The sequence below is a fragment of the Thermobia domestica genome, chromosome 6 (assembly GCF_964235325.1).
Source record: "Thermobia domestica chromosome 6, izTheDome1.hap1.1, whole genome shotgun sequence".
NCBI lineage: Eukaryota > Metazoa > Arthropoda > Insecta > Zygentoma > Lepismatidae > Thermobia > Thermobia domestica.
The window spans coordinates 23,571,808-23,593,350 of record NC_137459.1 but is presented as its reverse complement, the minus strand read 5'-3'; the positions used below and the strand labels follow the sequence as shown (position 1 = coordinate 23,593,350).

At 36.0% G+C, this 21,543-nt stretch overlaps 1 long non-coding RNA gene across 1 annotated transcript in view; it reads right to left on the bottom strand.

The window, feature by feature from the left end:
• Nucleotides 1-21,543, bottom strand: part of LOC145687645 (uncharacterized) — a 203,449-nt gene that overhangs the window by 34,274 nt on the left and 147,632 nt on the right. The window contains exon 3 of the long non-coding RNA XR_014131698.1: nucleotides 10,554-10,688. This is a non-coding gene — a long non-coding RNA (uncharacterized LOC145687645). The remainder of the gene's footprint in view (nucleotides 1-10,553; nucleotides 10,689-21,543) is intronic.

The window sequence follows — 21,543 nt, the reverse complement described above, 5'->3', positions numbered from 1 at the left end:
ATGTGTAGAAGAAAAATTATTGAATTAGACAATGGATCCGCCTACCCCACCATAGTAATACGTTATATGCAAACATTACGTACAGCAACAAGAATTATGCTTCTAGACGAATTAAGTGAAGAGATATCGTGTCTTTTATGGAACAATCCTGAAAATAAATGTAATTTACTTTTTTAGAAAAAACTGAGATTCAAAAAATTGGCCAAGTTTGCCCCTTCCTTTCCACCCATAATATTAACAAGTACAGGGTATCAGCACGTACTGGACTACTTCATTGCTTCGCATACCAATAGAAGTTGTATATACTACCAAATTGGGAATAGTCTCTCCAAAAATCCTGATGCAAAACAAAAACAAAAAAAAGAACTTCCCTCCCCCTCCATCGTAGTACCTCCACGCAAACACAAAATGCATATAAACGGAAAGCTTTATCCTTGAGAAACAAATTGATATCAAATTCTCATCCCCCTTGCGATACGCATTTCAATGAAAGGGTAATAATAAACATCCATAAGATAATAAGCTATGAATGCGATAGCATTATCAGTAGTTTTGTATATTTTATTTTTCACTCCGTTCCACCTTCATGTGTAAATGGATGTTCAATTTGTACAGTCACCAGCAGAAGTAGCCCTCCCCCCCTCGAGTGTATAATCCTAAATGAAACGACTTAATTAGTTAACAGATTCTGTGTAAGGAAAAGTGACACTGTAGGCTAATAAACTGTCATTTTGGAGAACTTCGTTCGATTCCAGCAACGTGCATTTCTTTAAATGCATTAATTTCAATTTCAATGCATACTCAGTGTGACAAGCAGCACCTTCTCGTCTCCAGAAAGAAAAAGATGTTGCAATTAGGAGAATTGGAGAAGGTCTATCAATGGAGGCAATTATTTACAAATTTATTTTCTGTAGTTGTTCTAGATTTGATATTTTCGTGTACTTTCAAGCATTTTCTGATTCATGCGTGGTAAGTGCTTTTATTTCTTTGAATATACAGTATATAACGAAATAATACATTACGTACATAGCAATATTGAAAGTAATATAGAAAATATGTTGTTCATTGGATAACACGATCCGAACCAGAGAGATTCATCTTAGAATGAAGAACTGTTTCGTTCGCCACCTACTCTACAATTTTAACTGCATAAACACCTGACTCAGTGATACCTATCGTTGGCAGTGCCGAGAAAAGTTTCGTGTAAGTTGGGTTGCATATGTCCAGGCATTTTCACAACTGCAAATGTTCTGTACACAAAGTAATGGAATTAAAACACTCAGGGGGGAGATACTTCGTTTTGTGACTGTACATAAATGGCATTGAGAGTATCACTATTAATCTCAGCAAGTTCGAAAACTATGGATTTTGCACTAACATAAGATATTCATTATTATGTTTGCATGTCCCTCCTTCAACCCCTTTGCCTTAGGGGTGCTAGGTGTGTCTTACCCCTGCGTTATTTTTCCAGATTGTAATACATATGTGCACCAAATGTGGTTTAGATCCTCTAGACAAAAATGTGCATGTCTCATGGAATGGGAATTGACAGAGGCAACGACAAAGGGGTTGTCTATACAACTATATACGAATGTAAGTATGAATGTCTATGAACATAACTCTGGAACGCCTTGAAGAATCTCAACTAAACTGGTACACGTATGACTTACAACCTGAAAAAAATAGGAGTAAGAGATTTATCTCACCCCTAAAAACTGGGGTGTGAAGGATGAGGTGTAAAAATAAACGAAAATGACCGATATTAGAGTCGAATCACAGTTTTCGAGCTTGCTGAAATAAATAGTGATACTACTGATGTTACTTAAGATGAAGTTCAGCCCCAATAGGATAAAGCACCCTTAGCACCCCTTGGGATAGGAAGAGAATGTCATAGTGATAGGTCGTTTTTACACCAAGTCCAGTTCCCATCGGCGTAGATGTTGAGAAGGAGTAAATAATAAAATGTCCAAAAATGACTAAGATTATTGTCAAATCTATAGTTCCTAGAATCTGCAAAACGACTGACTCGTTTGAAGTGGCGTTTGGACTATGCGAGGTGTGATCAAAACGTAAGGTGATTTATTTTATTACGAACAAAGTAATAGGTTTACATCAAATATGAATCAATCTCCTTGAAAGTACTCCCCTTGACTTCCGACGCAGTTATTAGAACTTTGATTTCAAGAATGGAAGGTCTTCTGGAAGTGTTCTTTCTTCAAGGATCTTCAACTGCGCAGTCGTCACACTTTCAGTGTCGGGAGTGTGTCAAAAAGTCTTCCTTTTACCACCGTTTTGATTTTGGGGAATAGCCAAAAGTTGTGTGGTGCTATAACCGGAGAGTACGGCGAATGTCAACAGACACACACATATATAAATGGTGTTTTTGGTTCGAAAACCTGCATGTATTGATGTGTACTAACATATTTCATTGAATAGGTAAATTTATAACCTGAAACATGTAGAATTTAACGGAACATCTTTCGTGGAAATACCTTACGTTAGAGCTCAAGCAGAAGTACTCCTTTTTCTAAATATCCATTCTAAGAAAATATCGGAACATTTTTCAGAATGTATAGATCGTAACACATATGCAGAATTCAAACGCCTGCTTTATTATGAACACAGTGACGTAGAGATCCCCGACCTAAGTTAAGTGGAATAGAAGAAGGAGGTTTCTAACTCTTATTACCATTATTATCAATTGATCACGCTAGCGAGGTAAGAATTGAGTTTAATTTATATATTTATACCTACTAATTGAATCAAGATCTCTCCTTCCTCATTCAATTCGATTACTATTGAGTAGGAGCCTTATATACATCACAATAGTCGTATTTGAAACGGAAAACATTCTATTTTAAAGTCCAGTAAGGGTATTATATATTGAAAGAAATCATATACAAACCAAACTTAAAAAAAAACACACAGGAAAACGAACCTTTTACCCTACCGTTTAAAATTTTCGGATATTTTGCAAAAAAAAAAAAATGAAATCTTAAAGTTTTACGCTGCATGGTTATGCCGGCTAGGGTAGAGACGGTGATGATGAGAAATGAATGCAAAGGTTGAATGAAGAAAGTGGGAGGAAACGGGATAACCCCGAGGAAACACAGGCACATGGTGTTTGTCCACCACAAAGCTTATTTGGCGTGAGTTTGGATCGAACCAAGGACCCGATACACCAGAGGTGAACGCTCTACCACTGAGCCACCGCGACCCCCGGATATTATGTAACATTACGTAGGACTAACCGTGGTAAATATCTGGAAAACCAACAATAAATATGCACTAGGTCTAGTAACGACACCAGCTTTAACTTTTGGGGAAGTTGGCAGAGGGGTAGAAGCTGTTTTTTGTATACCGAAAATAGTACTCTTATATTACTTGACCTACTGTAAAATTCAACATGTTTGGGACAAGTCCGGTCCTGGACAATCCCACTCGAGGGCACACACCTCCCCTGGTTCCGTCTTGTGTCGCCACTGACTAGATACACCTACATATTTAATAATCTATTATCTCCGCTGTCTGAAAGAAATTTTACGCGAAATATGTAGACTTGTTGGGATTACTGTAGTTCACTGTGCATCATTTGAAAAATACAATGTCATCAGAGTAATATTCACAAAACAGCGAACACCAATTCCAATTTAGAACATGACTTGTATTGTTTGTATACTACAGAAGGTGTTCTTTTACAAATTCCAAGTGTTTCACAGCTGGGGGTATCGAAATACTTTTAAAAGGTGCCAACATAGATCTGATATTATGATATTATTCGCTATACAGAAATCCTGACGAGGGTGGATCATGACGCAAAGTGCGTCATTTAAATTTTAAGGAATCAAAAATGAGTCATTCAAAAAACAAGTACAGGTAGTTGTAATGGTGGAACATGGGCTTTGGAGGGTAATGCGCAGGGGCACAATTTAAGTGGGAAACTGTTATTTTTAATGTATTATTGTTCATATTCTGCATAATTTTCAAATCATTATTGCATTACACAGGTACTCCAATTATCTGGACTAATCCGGGCAATCCGGATAATTGAAGCAATCGTCTCTATTTCTATGAATAAAATCAGAGCTGAATTCCGACAAATTTTCTTACTTATACTTCTACCACATCTGTTAGCAATATCCAACATTATCTCATTTTCACACTTTGAATAAAATCACAATTTCTTAAATAGATATGAGTTCTTCCGATCTATCATTCGTTCTAGGAATGTCAAGCAAATTACATTTTTAGCAGCGAATATGAACATTCAATAAGATTCCTTTTTCGTAATTTCTTTTCTTTTGAAAATGTAGATGTTTATTTTATTTTCTACAAAGGTAACCAAGAAAGTTTTGTCTCTTTTCGTCAAGGTCTGTGTTCAATTCACCCTCAGTACGTGAGTTGAATGCGAGTGGAGATAAGGCGAAGGTCAGTTGTTGGTGTGGATATATAGAACATACTACCTGGCTGTGGCAGTTCAGTTACACCTTGAACTTGTATAAGGACAGAGTCAACATAGGACCTCCACAGAGCATCATAAGTGCGTGTATGCTGTACGAGTTCAAACAGGGGTCAAAAGCACCTGCAGCAGGGCCCAAGATATGCTAGTCCTTTGGTGAGGGTGTCTTGACTACGCGGAGAGTGCAGTGGTGGTTCAACAAGTTTAAGGACGGTAACGAAACACTCGAAGACGCACCACGTGCTGGAACATCAACACATGTACAACATAAAGTTCTTCAGGCACCAATTGAGGCAAACAGTGGCCGGACATGTGAGGAACTGGAACTACAATTCAGTGTGAGTGGAGAAACCATTTGGCAGCGCCTCCATCAACTTGGGAAGCACTACAGGTTTGGTCGATGTGTCCCACATGATTTGACTCCGGGCCAGAAGGCAACGCGAGCAGACACCTATGTTCCTTTGCTGTCTCGTCTAAGGATGAAGCTATTTCTGGACAGGGTGTTGACATGTGATGAGAAGGCGGTCCTGTACGAAGCTCCACGGCGGCATCAAGATTTGTTAGCATCCCATAAACCGGTTCCAAATCATCCGAAACCAGCACTGCACCAGAAGAAGATAATCCTGTGTGTTTGGTGGACTGGCCACGGCATCGTGCATCGAGAACTACTACCAGCTAGTCAGAACACCAACGCAACCGTTTACTGTCAGCAGTTAAACAGTGGTCAAGAAAAACTCAAAACTCTGGAGGTACCATTTCGCAAAGGAGTCCCCCTGTTACAGGATAACGCTAAGCCCCACGGGCTCACGCCTCCATTGGATGACCCGGGACACCATTCTATACCTTGGATAGGAAACACTATTGCATCAGCCATACTCTTCGCATATTGCACCGTCCGATTATTACCTGCTCCATTACCTGGACAATCACCTTCGAGGACGCCAGTTCAAATTCCTAGTAGAGGTGCAAAATACACTTGATACCTTCTTCCGCCAGGTTCACCAAGTTCTACCGCGATTGAATCCATGGATTTTCAGAACGTTGGCAGAAGGTCGTCGATGCTGATGGGGGCTATTTTTGATCTCCCAGGTAAGTCTTAGGTGACATATCGGTGTTCGAAGATGGTGAGTTAAAAAGCGACAAAACATCCTTGGTTATCTTTATAATATCGTTCCAGATAGCTGGGTTATATGATTCAAGTTCACCATATTTATGTTAATGCACTATTCTTAATGCATTATTATGTTTACTTAGGAACGCTACGCCCCTACTCGTGGTTATCACTTCTATTTATATTTCATGATTATTATGTATAAAACCAAATTTCTAATTTACTCTCTCTCAAAATTCCTGCAGCTGTCGATAATTTGGTCAGTATTATACATCGATGACAAATTTATTTTCCCCTTGAAAGCTGTCCTAAACAAGCAACAGAGGAAACAGACAATAAACATTTATTTTATTTATCGACTATAGCTTCAAATCACAATTAGAAGTTGGCATAACACAGGCTGACATTTAAAGGACAGTCTACCTGCGGACCCGAGGAGTCCTGGAGTTTGGAAGGTTATAAATTCTTAACAGAAAATGCCTGTACAGAACTTTAAAGAAATACAATTCAGCAAATAAATTATAAAATGTCAAGAAATGCATGTCGGTAGGTATATGCAAGACACAAAATCTGATTTTTGACTACAGTGTGATGAAAACGTAAATGGCACCTCCAGAAAAAGAGTTTCGCTCCAACGTGGTAAATTTGAACATGCGCTATGAAATGCATGCCGGGAATCTGAAGGAATCGGATTATTGGTGACCGAGTTCTTAAATGTCAACTTGTATAATGTCTCTATATGAGGATAGCAAAACATGATAATGTCACTTTTGGTAAATTCTGATTTATTTTTCTCCGATAGCTGGAAAACTTGATAGTTTTAATTAAAATTACCCTATTTAACAGTATACTGTATATTTTGTTTTTACGAGTGAATTTTAATTTAATTTTAATTTAATTGAAACGCTTTTAATTTCCACTACTGAAAAATGTATCTTTGATGTTTTTCTATCCTCATATAGATTTTTTCGAATATGAAATTTGAAGGGCGAACTTCCGTGCATCCGCACCATAACAAGCGAGAAGAAGGTAGATGCCTTTGCGTTTGACCCATGAACCTTAGCTTCCTGCTTTTTTCCATCTAACAGAAGTTCAGATGATTTCAAGGTTAAGAATGTCCTAGGTAAAAACACATGACATGTAAGTTAGCACTTATATTTCGGTTCACGTATACACTGTGTAAAATGTTCGAAATTATCTAAAAGTTATGAAATGCTATGTTTTCAACTGAAAAGTAATATTTATTTTTAAGAAAATAAAACAAGAAAGTTTTTATTTTCGGTAGCAAACATAAATGGAAGCACGGGTACTGGACGCTGCTGTTCCAAGTAGAGTTGTCACCCTCAACTCCTACAAAGAACACAGTAGACGCGATGTTGTAATGTTTCTTTGCCAGAGTCAATTGAAGGACCAAAGATCACCAAATGGAACGTTTATACATTTCAACATCTTTTAAACTGAATTTGTTACTTTCTACCGAGCATTATTATCCCCCTTGTGTCTCTAGTTGAACACTAATGTTAAGTCTGGTGAAACCAAAACGAACAACAAATGCGCCAAACAACAAATCTTATAGTGATTGTAATGTATTCTAACTTATCGTAAAATGGATATCTTAGTACAATCGGGAAACGACCATTAGGAAGACCTAGGTGTAGATGGGAGGACAATATTAAGATGGATCTCACAAAAACAGGAAAACAAAGTAGAAACTGGATCAAGTTGGTTAAGGATAGAAGTCGTGGAGAGCTTTTGTGAACGTGGCATTGAACCTCCGGGTTACATAGGCCATAGAGTTAGTTTTTCTTTTTTTTTAAGTTTTGGTATCGCAGTGATGATCATCTAGGCTCAAACATGCTGAAGTCAAATTCTCTGGCTTAGTCAGAGCTGGAGTACGCTGTATAGCTATTTACACAGAGGAACTCAGGTCTTTCTTCGAACATACATAAATTCATTTCCAATACTGATAGTGCAATAAAAATTTTCTGCTTTACTAACTTGTTTTAGAGCATGCTTTGTATATAACTTCAATGTTTTATCTCAAACTATGTATGTGATGGAGGCTTGTGGAAAAAAAAACTAAAATTTTGACACTCAGTTATTCACTAATTCATCATTACCTTTCCCCTACTTGCTGTAGACGTAGAAGCTTGAAATTTTGGGCAAAAAACATAAAATTTGTGACGTAAATAAAGGAGAAAAACTGGATATCTATGCCTCCAAGGAGGAACATTAGCGGGGAAGAACAAGATTTACTTTAATTATAGTTACGTTACTTGATTCAAAACCTCTAGGGCATTTCTTCTAAACACGGAAACTTGAAATTTCGTGGAAATGTAGGATTTGCAACACAAGTAAAGAGAAAAGTCCGAAAACCCGAAATTTCTCCCTCGAGGGAAGAAAATCAGGGGCAATGGTTATATTGTGGGCAGTGTACAGTTTGTCACAGATGCTTGTTTTCACAATTCGATTTTGTTGTTACTAACCACAACATTTTTACTCCAGATTTGTCAGACATCAACACCATGAATATAGACACATACCTGATGCAATACGCAAGGGTTTTCAGGCATTGCTATTTTTCTATTCCCATGGAAAACTATAAAGGTAACAGATTCCACAGGATCTCAGAAATGCCTTTTTGAATCAAGAGATAAAACATATTTCAACTGCATATAGTGTTGCCAATCCCAAACTTTTACTTAATTCAGTATGATGTGTTTATTTCGTAAAAAAAAAAAAAAAAAAAAAAAAAAAAAAAAAAAAAAAAAAAAGCGAAAACTAGTTTAGGGGCTGCTCAAAAATTTTGTGGCCCCTGATCCAAAAACTAATTATTGGTCAAGATCGCAATAGTTTTGATGCATTTTTGGATCATTTCTAAAATTCTTGTTTAAAAATTTAACGTCCCACGTTATGCACCGAGGTTAATGGAGACTCTAATGATGAAATGAATGATAATGGTGGAATGACGAAAGTGGAAGAAAACAGGAGAACCATGAGGAAACCCATGTACACGGTATTTGTCCATCACAAAGCTCACTTGGTGCAGTATGGGATAGAACCAGGTACCCCATGCACCAGTGAGGTCTGTACTCTACAACTGACTCACTGTGGCAGCAGGAATGATTACAACGTTGCGATTTTGTGAAAAGCGTGGAGCTTAAAATTATGGAAATACAGCGGCGGAAGTATAGTTTTACTAATGTGAAGGGGGATATTACAGATTGTAAAGAGCATAATCATGGGAGATTAAACAAGAAGCTGAATCCCGATCGATCCTTATAATTGGCTTTAAAAATATATAGTGACGCACGGTGGTTCCGGTTACCACACAAGATTTCGACCAGGAGGCGCGTGCTTGGCTTTTGGCTTTCTACGATTGGCCTTTCAAAGCATGCTTTCATACAGTCTGCCTTTTGTTGTACTTGCAAGCGATACTTCAGATCCTTCGTAGAGCGTCATAGCATCACTGGTCGTTCACTTGCTATTGATCTGCCGCAAGTGTAAAACGCTTGCATCAAGCTTGAAAGGAACACTGAATACAAGGTTGTTCCCATGTAACTCCGTTACTTGAATCCAGCTTGCGGCATGCTTGCACGCTATCTAATCAAGCTGGATGAGAGCTTGGCCGACTTGAAATGCAAGCTCAGAGCAAGCGGTTTGTGAGTTGTCTCTGCTATTAGGGCAGAAACGTGGCCAAAACCCCTACATCGAAGTTTCTGTTTGAAGACCTTTAAGATTCTAAGTTGTCAGTTTGGAATGAATACTGTTAGGAAATGACCATTTGTAGGCCCAGATACACATACTTGTATATCGAATCTATTTCAATTTAAGAGTTCAAACAGTCTATTCAGATGTTGCTCAGAACTCAAATAAAGTAGGTTTCAATCGTTCTCCATTTCGGTCTATTTGTAGTGTTTCTCCTCTTTTTTTCTTCTTTTCAAATGAAGTCAACGGCTAAAAGTAAGTAAATTTTAATTATGTAAGTAAAATGCAGTAAAATTGTATCATTATTATATTATTGGAGCATTTACAACATTGTCTTTTTTTTCGCTTCAGGTTGAATCGCAAACATTAAAATATGCAGAAGTCAAAATCCCGCGAGATCGCACTCTCAAACAATTTTTCTTAAATTTCTAAATCATTCTTCTTTTATCGAAAATTAAAAGTAGTTGGCCCCGGTTCCCTATTTTCTTTTATCTACACTTTTCTATAGTGATACATAAATTTGATTTTAGGCAATCATTAAGGTTTGTTTTTGTTTTTAGTTGATGCACGAGAAGTGAATAAAATGGTCAATAATGTGTGCCAATGAAATCATTTTATCATTATTTTTATCTGAAATTCAAAATGAGTGAACTGGAAAACTCCTCAATACTAATTTCTCTTGAAATAGATTTTATTTCTTTTAAGACGACCATATTACATCCGCCATCTTATATTTTCAAAAAGATAATATGAAATACGAAATCAGCGACCTAGGAAACCCCAAATATCACATTTTAATGAAATCAAATAATTTTTCGTTACAAAACTGGCGGGTAACGGTGCAGGAAACATCCAATTATGAGTGGTTGAACATAGATTATAACATTTACGATACTATAAAAGATACCGAAACTAATGAATACAATTTTTCTGAGTTTGATTACATTTAATATCCGACGACGAACAAGGTGAGTATACTTTAACACTAAATGTAACTTCAAAATATACATCAGAGGAAAAATCAAATTTTGCATAATTGTATTAGTCTTTACTCACTTGAGTTATTATATATGTTGAGATATGCGGATGTCAGCGAGAGAAGGGTTAACGCATGACATTCATTTTCTACATATAGAATGTAACTTGTTTCCTGTTAAGTGCTTAAATGGTTACGGAATAGTATAGTGATGCATGTCATACAGGCTTCAAGAAATATTTCAAATATTATTTTTTTAAATGTAATTTGATAAATAATCAACATTTTGGAATAGTTACCTGCTATTTCTTGACAGGCTGAGTCGTTGCAACATTATTCAATGGACTTATTCTATCAATTTACAACCCATACAATTTCCACAATGCAATTTACCATCAAGTGTCTCTCCCTACGAGAATGAATATTACTAAAACCTAGAAACGAAAACAAACGGTTAAGAACTATCAATAAATGTAGCTTTAAACATATTAATATACATTTTATTTCTACTCTAGTTCTTTAGAGTTTTACAGTGCTCTTTTTACTCATTGCACGATTATTAATGACGTGGCACATATGGCTACTATATGATATGAAAATTACGCATTACTACTAAGTTGCCCTAAAATAAACTACAAATCATTTTGTTTCAGACAGCCAAAGGTTTTTCTCGTTTTATCTAACAGGTTTCTATGAAGTACCGAAACTAATTTCACTACAATTTATAGAAGTTTAACATAATTGCAATAAGTTCTTACGATAACTTATCTTTATCATGGATTTCTATAAATCCAAAAACTTAAGGTTTCTTATCACCACAAAGACTCGTTGTTAGCATATCAATCAACGAAAATCATCTTCGTATTAATTTATTACTGAAAAAAACATGGCTGCCAAATGACGTGACAAATGAGCAATAAGCATACAATACAAACGATTTTAGCTATCACACTGAAACAGTTTTCCTGATCGTTGAAGTACTTTTACAAATATGGCGTGCGTTCTCATTTTGAAATGACACTCGTTTCTACAGGCGCCGTAACAAAATTTGTGACAACAAATTCTCTTCTGGTGCATGAATTCAATAAGAACATAATTACAGCTATACAAGGTGTAAACTTTTGATTATAATAAATAAAATTTACTTCTAAAAAGGGTGACCAAATCGTCAACTAAAAAAAAAAAAAAAAAGGACAACTTTTTTACTTTAGCATAGGTTGCTCCCCTAAATATATATTTCTGCTTCTCCGTTCTCTCTCTCTCTCTCTCTCTCTCTCTCTCTCTCTCTCTCTCTCTATATATATATATATATATATATATATATATATATATATATATATATATATATATATATATATATATATCACAAAAAGGGCAAATATACACTTTTTCGTTTTAAAACCCATTAAAAAGGTTGTGGAATTAATTAAATAACAGGTAACTAACAAAAAATGAAATTTTGAAAACATTACTAAAAATATATGAAACATTTATCAATATCTGCCAATCAATAAAACTTGTCAGTGGCAGAATTTAAACAAACTACTCTCAGCATCGGAAACTAACAGTAGTAATCGCCCCACTTGAGGCAAATTTTACCGCCCCTGGAGCGTGGCGCCCGCCGCCGCCAACTTTTGCGCCCCGGGCGCCCGGCGCCCATTTTTGGGTTACATGGCCCGGGGTCAATGACCTAGGGGGCGCCCACCGCCGCCAAAATTTTGCGCCCCGGGCGCCCAACGCCCATTTTTCGGGTTACGTGGCCTGGGGTCAATGACCTAGGGGTACATAGAACCACCCCCTTTTAGATCTTGGCAGGGGTACCTTGGCCCACCCCCTAAATTTTGGCAGGGGTACCTAGGACCACCCCCCTTAAATTTTGGAAATTGCCAAATTTAAAAATTTGGTGTGGTAGCCTAGGACCATAGTATGTACCTCTATCAGTATTGGGTGTCTATGTCGTTCCCTTTCATGGGTAAAAAATTGCCAAAAAGTCAAATTTCGGAGGTTTTTGACCTAATTTATCCCCTTTGATGAGGTGTTATTATCCTATATGGTTGTATGGGCATATACAGGGGTCCATTAACTTTCATAAGACATGGGTATATTATTGCACCCCTTGAAAAATTTGGGAGGGGTACCTTGGCCCACCCCTTAAATTTTGGAAATTGTCCAATTTAAACATTTGGTATTATAGTACAGGACCCTAATATGTATTATGATAAATTTGGGTGGTCCACCTCGTTCCCTTTTAGGTGTACAAAATTGCCAAAAATATAAACGTAAGCAATACGTTGTACCACGTGTTTGGTTTTGACCTAAGTTATCCCCTTGGATGATGTCCTATTACCTTATATGGTTATATGGTTATGTATAGGCCCCTTCTAAATTTTGGCAGAGGTACCATGGCCCACCCCCTAAATTTTTGCAGGGGTACATAGGACCACCCCCCTTAAATTTTGGAAATTGCCAAATCTAAAAATTTGGTATGGTATCCTAGGACCATAGTATGTACCTCTATCAGGATTGGGTGTCTATGTTGTTCCCTTTCATGGGTAAAAAATTGCCTAAAAGTCAAATTTCGGAGGCTTTTGACCTAATTTATCCCCTTTGATGAGGTGTTATTATCCTATATGGTTGTATGGGCATATACAGGGGTCCATTAACTTTCATAAGACATGGGTATATTATTGCACCCCTTGAAAAATTTGGGAGGGGTACCTTGGCCCACCCCTTAAATTTTGGAAATTGTCCAATTTAAACATTTGGTATTATAGTACAGGACCCTAATATGTATTATGATAAATTTGGGTGGTCCACCTCGTTCCCTTCTAGGGGTACCAAATTGCCAAAATATAAACGTAAGCAATACGTTGTACCACGTGTTTGTTCTTTTGGCCCAATTTATCCTCTTGGATGAGGTCCTATTACCTTATATGGTTATATGGTTATGTATAGGGGTGTATTACCTTTCATAAGACATAGGTACATTTGTGCACCCCTTTAAAAATTTGGGAGGGGTACTTTGGCCCACCTCTTAAATTTTGGAAATTGTCCAATTTAAACATTTGGTATTATAGTACAGGACCCTAATATGTATCAAGATAAATTTGGGTGGTCCACCTCGTTCCCTTCTAGGGGTACCAAATTGCCAAAATATAAACGTAAGCAATACGTTGTACCACGTGTTTGTTCTTTTGGCCCAATTTATCCTCTTGGATGAGGTCCTATTACCTTATATGGTTATGTATAGGGGTGTATTACCTTTCATAAGACATAGGTACGTTTGTGCACTCCTTTAAAAATTTGGGAGGGGTACCTTGGCTCACCCCTTAAATTTTGGAAATTGCCCAATTTAAACATTGGGTATTATAGTACCGGCCCTAACATGTATTATGATAAATTTGGGTGGTGCACCTCGTTCCCTTTTAGGGGTACAAAATTGCCAAAATATAAACGTAAGCAATACGTTGTACCACGTGTTTGGTCTTTTGACCTAAGTTATCCCCTTGGATGAGATCCTATTACCTTATATGGTTATATGGTTATGTATAGGGGTGTATTACCTTTCATAAGACATAGGTACGTTTGTGCACCCCTTTAAAAATTTGGGAGGGGTACCTTGGCCCACCTCTTTATTTTGGAAATTGCCCAATTTAAACATTTGGTATAATAGTAGAAGACCCTAATATATATATATATATATATATATTACTATAAATTTGGGTGGTCCATCTCGTTCCCTTTCATGGGTACGAAATTGCCAAATTTTAGTACAACCACATGTTTCGTTTTTCACCTAATTTATTCACTTGGATGAGGTCCTATTACCTAATATGATTATATGGTCATGTATAGGGGTCCATTTTCTATCATAAGGCATAGGTACATTGATGCACCCCGGGAGGGGTACCATAGCCAATCCCTTAAATTTTGGAAATTTTTCAATTTAAGCATTCGCTATCATAGTACATGACCTCAATATGTATCATGATAAATTTGGGTGGTCCACCTTGTTCCCTTACATGAATAAAAAAAATGCCAAAATATAAACATAAGCAATATGTTGTATCACGTGTTTGGTTTTTGGCCCAATTTATCCCGTTTGATGCGGTCTTATTACCGTATATGGTCATATGGTCATGTATATAGGTTCATTTCCTATCATAAGACATGAGTACATTGATGCACCCTTTAAAAATTTGGGAGGGGTATCTTGACTCATCCACTCAGTTTTAGAAATTGTTTAATATAAGCATTTGGTATCTTCGTACAGGTCTTCAATATGTACCACTATAAATTTGGATGGTCCACATCGTTCCCTTTCATGGGTAAAGAACTACCAAAAATCAAATTTCGGAGGTTATTGACCCTTTGATAAGTATTTAGCACGTTATATGGTTTATTACCTTTATATGTTTATGTTCTCTTTTAAATTTGGGAATTATAAAATAACATAATTTGGTAAACGTTTTGTAGGACCCATTGTAGATGTTGGTGTTCCTCTTATGGCCAAATATTCAAAATTTAAAGGTTATTGACCTGCTTTATTATTGAATAACTACAGGATTTATTACTTTTTCATAAGACACAGGTGTATTTGTGTACCAATCTTAAATTTCGGGAGGGGTACATTTCTTATTGTCATATCAATAATTGGTGATTGTTCTTAAAATTGGATAGTATCTCATTCATTGGGTAAATCATTATGATCACGTGATCAGTTATTGACCTATGATGGGATTAGGAGTCCAGGACATTGGTACATTTAAACTTTGTAGGATAATTTGAGAATGCGTCATTGGTATTGATTATTACAGCCAAATATAAACGTAAGCAATACGATGTACCACGTGATTGACCTTGATGAGGTAGTGTACAGGGATACATAGCTAACCTTATTGAATCTTATGACTCATAGTCTTAAGGGAATACATGCTACAACACTGGCAAAGTTATTGTTGATGCAATTTGATTGGTTGATCACTATCTTTCGTGCAATCTGATTGGCTGATCACTATCTTTCGTGCAATCTGATTGGTTGATGAGTTTCAAATCTTTGCTGCATTCAGTTTTGTTTTAACATTTAAAAAGTTTGAAACTTTGGTTTGACATTTTTTCGTTTGATATTTTTAGTTTAAAAATTTTTGTTTCGAAATTTTTTTGTTTGAAAATTTTGTTTCAAAATTTTGTTTGAAACTTTTCGTTTGAAATTTTTGTTTGAAAAGTTTTTGTTTGAAATTTTTGTTTCAAAATTTTTGTTTGTAAATTTTTGTTTCAATTTTTTTGTTTAAAAATTTTTCGTTTGAAATTTTTCGTTTCCAAAATTTTTTCTGTTTAAAAATTTTTGTTTGAACAGTTTTGTTTGGAAAATTTTGTTTCAAAATTTTGTTTCAAAGATTTTTGTTTGAAAATTTTTTGTTTGAAATTTTTGTTTGACATTTTAAAATTTTGTGCACTCATTAGTAAAGAACCGGAACTGTTTAGAGCAAAAACCTTTGACAACATTATGGTGCAATAGTACACGTCAGAACATGATGCAACGTCATCAGATTTTCATCATATATAAGTATCGTTCGAGTTAGTATTCATGATAACGTCATCATGGCTACTTGTCTGCAGTTTCTAAACACACGTGATGTGATGAAATCATTTACCAAGATTACTGATTTACAACAGAATGTACCTTATAGAATCTTAGCTAGCCAAATGATCCCTACAAAGTTTGGATTAAGAATCGTAGTGAAGCTTGAAAATGATAAGAATATAATTTTACCAGCAAGATATTTACCCATGGAAGCATCAAAACAAGAACTGCTGCGTTTCTTAAATACTGGATCTGTATTTTTATGTTATAATAGACTCTTGGGTCGAAGTCATCAATTTGAATTTAGTACACAGCAATTGTGATGAAATCATGAATTCAAACGTCAGCACATTAGACATAGTTGTATGAATTTGGTTGGTCAGCATGACGTCAGCAACTGTGATGAAATCATGAATTCAAATGTCAGCACATTCCTTTCCTATGACGTCAGTAATAACTATAAAATCAGCAAATACACTGTCATCCCACGAAATCATTTGAGCAAGTGCTTTTCAGGAGGGAAGATGTGTACTTCTAACGATAAAGAGTTCATCTTCGCAAGCTATTATCCAATAAATATATTTCAAACAAAACATGTGATGATTGGTATCAGTGCTAGAACATTTGAACCTGTGATTCGATTGGGCAAAGCAGAACAATTTGGTGTACAACTGACCTGTGAAGAATGGCAAATATTATGTTCACGAATCGACCAAATGAACGATTATTTTCATGATGAGCTAAATGTGACCATAGTCAAATCATTAGGCTCAAATCATGAAGTGGTGCTGCGTACAGTCCTCGAAGAGAAGATGGTGCTGTTACGTAAAAAGAGTACATTCCATGTCCCTCGCAACATGGTGTATCTAACGCAAACGGAGTGGAACAAATTCATCAGCGTATTTCAGTGTGTGAAACATGCAGTGGAAGTCTGCATCAAAACAAGTATATTCCTGAAAAAGTACTATTTTGAAAAATGTGTTATGCATATTGTACAACATGTATCTAGATATTGTGATGGTTGTCAACATCGTTCGTGGGTGCATACCTGTATTGATAAACAGTTTATTTGTGATCAAATGGACATTGAGTTTCCACCAATTGATATTGCAATAGACCTTAAAAGACTTCAATTGGAATTAAAATTATATGCTAAAGACAAACTAGTGCAAGAAGTTCAAAATACATTGTATCGATAATATCCAGATCATATATCTGGTATGGATGTATGTGGAGTGTAATAAAATGATCCATTTCAATGAATTATTTTTTTTTTCATTTCAAGTACAGCCCCATGTTCTGACGTGTACTATTGCACCATAATGTTGCCAGAGGTTTTTGTTCTAAACAGTTCCGGTTCTTTACTAATGAGTGCACAAAATTTTAAAATGTCAAACAAAAATTTCAAACAAAAAATTTTCAAACAAAAATCTTTGAAACAAAATTTTGAAACAAAATTTTCCAAACAAAACTGTTCAAACAAAAATTTTTAAACAGAAAAAATTTTGGAAACGAAAAATTTCAAACGAAAAATTTTTAAACAAAAAAATTGAAACAAAAATTTACAAACAAAAATTTTGAAACAAAAATTTCAAACAAAAACTTTTCAAACAAAAATTTCAAACGAAAAGTTTCAAACAAAATTTTGAAACAAAATTTTCAAACAAAAAAATTTCGAAACAAAAATTTTTAAACTAAAAATATCAAACGAAAAAATGTCAAACCAAAGTTTCAAACTTTTTAAATGTTAAAACAAAACTGAATGCAGCAAAGATTTGAAACTCATCAACCAATCAGATTGCACGAAAGATAGTGATCAGCCAATCAGATTGCACGAAAGATAGTGATCAACCAATCAAATTGCATCAACAATAACTTTGCCAGTGTTGTAGCATGTATTCCCTTAAGACTATGAGTCATAAGATTCAATAAGGTTAGCTATGTATCCCTGTACACTACCTCATCAAGGTCAATCACGTGGTACATCGTATTGCTTACGTTTATATTTGGCTGTAATAATCAATACCAATGACGCATTCTCAAATTATCCTACAAAGTTTAAATGTACCAATGTCCTGGACTCCTAATCCCATCATAGGTCAATAACTGATCACGTGATCATAATGATTTACCCAATGAATGAGATACTATCCAATTTTAAGAACAATCACCAATTATTGATATGACAATAAGAAATGTACCCCTCCCGAAATTTAAGATTGGTACACAAATACACCTGTGTCTTATGAAAAAGTAATAAATCCTGTAGTTATTCAATAATAAAGCAGGTCAATAACCTTTAAATTTTGAATATTTGGCCATAAGAGGAACACCAACATCTACAATGGGTCCTACAAAACGTTTACCAAATTATGTTATTTTATAATTCCCAAATTTAAAAGAGAACATAAACATATAAAGGTAATAAACCATATAACGTGCTAAATACTTATCAAAGGGTCAATAACCTCCGAAATTTGATTTTTGGTAGTTCTTTACCCATGAAAGGGAACGATGTGGACCATCCAAATTTATAGTGGTACATATTGAAGACCTGTACGAAGATACCAAATGCTTATATTAAACAATTTCTAAAACTGAGTGGATGAGTCAAGATACCCCTCCCAAATTTTTAAAGGGTGCATCAATGTACTCATGTCTTATGATAGGAAATGAACCTATATACATGACCATATGACCATATACGGTAATAAGACCGCATCAAACGGGATAAATTGGGCCAAAAACCAAACACGTGATACAACATATTGCTTATGTTTATATTTTGGCATTTTTTTTATTCATGTAAGGGAACAAGGTGGACCACCCAAATTTATCATGATACATATTGAGGTCATGTACTATGATAGCGAATGCTTAAATTGAAAAATTTCCAAAATTTAAGGGATTGGCTATGGTACCCCTCCCGGGGTGCATCAATGTACCTATGCCTTATGATAGAAAATGGACCCCTATACATGACCATATAATCATATTAGGTAATAGGACCTCATCCAAGTGAATAAATTAGGTGAAAAACGAAACATGTGGTTGTACTAAAATTTGGCAATTTCGTACCCATGAAAGGGAACGAGATGGACCACCCAAATTTATAGTAATATATATATATATATATATATTAGGGTCTTCTACTATTATACCAAATGTTTAAATTGGGCAATTTCCAAAATAAAGAGGTGGGCCAAGGTACCCCTCCCAAATTTTTAAAGGGGTGCACAAACGTACCTATGTCTTATGAAAGGTAATACACCCCTATACATAACCATATAACCATATAAGGTAATAGGATCTCATCCAAGGGGATAACTTAGGTCAAAAGACCAAACACGTGGTACAACGTATTGCTTACGTTTATATTTTGGCAATTTTGTACCCCTAAAAGGGAACGAGGTGGACCACCCAAATTTATCATAATACATGTTAGGGCCGGTACTATAATACCCAATGTTTAAATTGGGCAATTTCCAAAATTTAAGGGGTGGGCCAAGGTACCCCTCCCAAATTTTTAAAGGAGTGCACAAACGTACCTATGTCTTATGAAAGGTAATACACCCCTATACATAACCATATAAGGTAATAGGACCTCATCCAAGAGGATAAATTGGGCCAAAACCAAACACGTGGTACAACGTATTGCTTACGTTTATATTTTGGCAATTTTGTACCCCTAAAAGGGAACGAGGTGGACCACCCAAATTTATCATAATACAAGTTAGGGTCCAGTACTATAATACCACATATATAAAATGAGCAATTTCCAAAATTTAAGGGGTGGGCCAAAGTACCCCTCCCAAATTTTTAAAGGGGTGCACAAATGTACCTATGTCTTATGAAAGGTAATACACCCCTATACATAACCATATAACCATATAAGGTAATAGGACCTCATCCAAGAGGATAAATTGGGCCAAAAGAACAAACACGTGGTACAACGTATTGCTTACGTTTATATTTTGGCAATTTGGTACCCCTAGAAGGGAACGAGGTGGACCACCCAAATTTATCTTGATACATATTAGGGTCCTGTACTATAATACCAAATGTTTAAATTGGACAATTTCCAAAATTTAAGGGGTGGGCCAAAGTACCCCTCCCAAATTTTTAAAGGGGTGCACAAATGTACCTATGTCTTATGAAAGGTAATGGACCCCTATACATAACCATATAACCATATAAGGTAATAGGACCTCATCCAAGAGGATAAATTGGGCCAAAAGAACAAACACGTGGTACAACGTATTGCTTACGTTTATATTTTGGCAATTTGGTACCCCTAGAAGGGAACGAGGTGGACCACCCAAATTTATCTTGATACATATTAGGGTCCTGTACTATAATACCAAATGTTTAAATTGGACAATTTCCAAAATTTAAGGGGTGGGCCAAGGTACCCCTCCCAAATTTTTCAAGGGGTGCATTAATATACCCATGTCTTATGAAAGGGAATGGACCCCTGTATACGCCCATATAACCATATAGGGTAATAACACCTCATCCAAGGGGATAAATTAGGTCAAAAGCCTCCGAAATTTGACTTTTTGGCAATTTTTTACCCATGAAAGGGAACAACATAGACACCCAATACTGATAGAGGTACATACTATGGTCCTAGGATACCATACCAAATTTTTAGATTTGGCAATTTCCAAAATTTAAGGGGGGTGGTCCTATGTACCCCTGCAAAAATTTAGGGGGTGGGCCATGGTACCTCTGCCAAAATTTAGAAGGGGCCTATACATAACCATATAACCATATAAGGTAATAGGACATCATCCAAGGGGATAACTTAGGTCAAAACCAAACACGTGGTACAACGTATTGCTTACGTTTATATTTTTGGCAATTTTGTACACCTAAAAGGGAACGAGGTGGACCACCCAAATTTATCATAATACATATTAGGGTCCTGTACTATAATACCAAATGTTTAAATTGGACAATTTCCAAAATTTAAGGGGTGGGCCAAGGTACCCCTCCCAAATTTTTCAAGGGGTGCAATAATATACCCATGTCTTATGAAAGTTAATGGACCCCTGTATATGCCCATACAACCATATAGGATAATAACACCTCATCAAAGGGGATAAATTAGGTCAAAAGCCTCCGAAATTTGACTTTTAGGCAATTTTTTACCCATGAAAGGGAACAACATAGACACCCAATCCTGATAGAGGTACATACTATGGTCCTAGGATACCATACCAAATTTTTAGATTTGGCAATTTCCAAAATTTAAGGGGGGTGGTCCTATGTACCCCTGCAAAAATTTAGGGGGTGGGCCATGGTACCTCTGCCAAAATTTAGAAGGGGCCTATACATAACCATATAACCATATAAGGTAATAGGACATCATCCAAGGGGATAACTTAGGTCAAAACCAAACACGTGGTACAACGTATTGCTTACGTTTATATTTTTGGCAATTTTGTACACCTAAAAGGGAACGAGGTGGACCACCCAAATTTATCATAATACATATTAGGGTCCTGTACTATAATACCAAATGTTTAAATTGGACAATTTCCAAAATTTAAGGGGTGGGCCAAGGTACCCCTCCCAAATTTTTCAAGGGGTGCAATAATATACCCATGTCTTATGAAAGTTAATGGACCCCTGTATATGCCCATACAACCATATAGGATAATAACACCTCATCAAAGGGGATAAATTAGGTCAAAAACCCC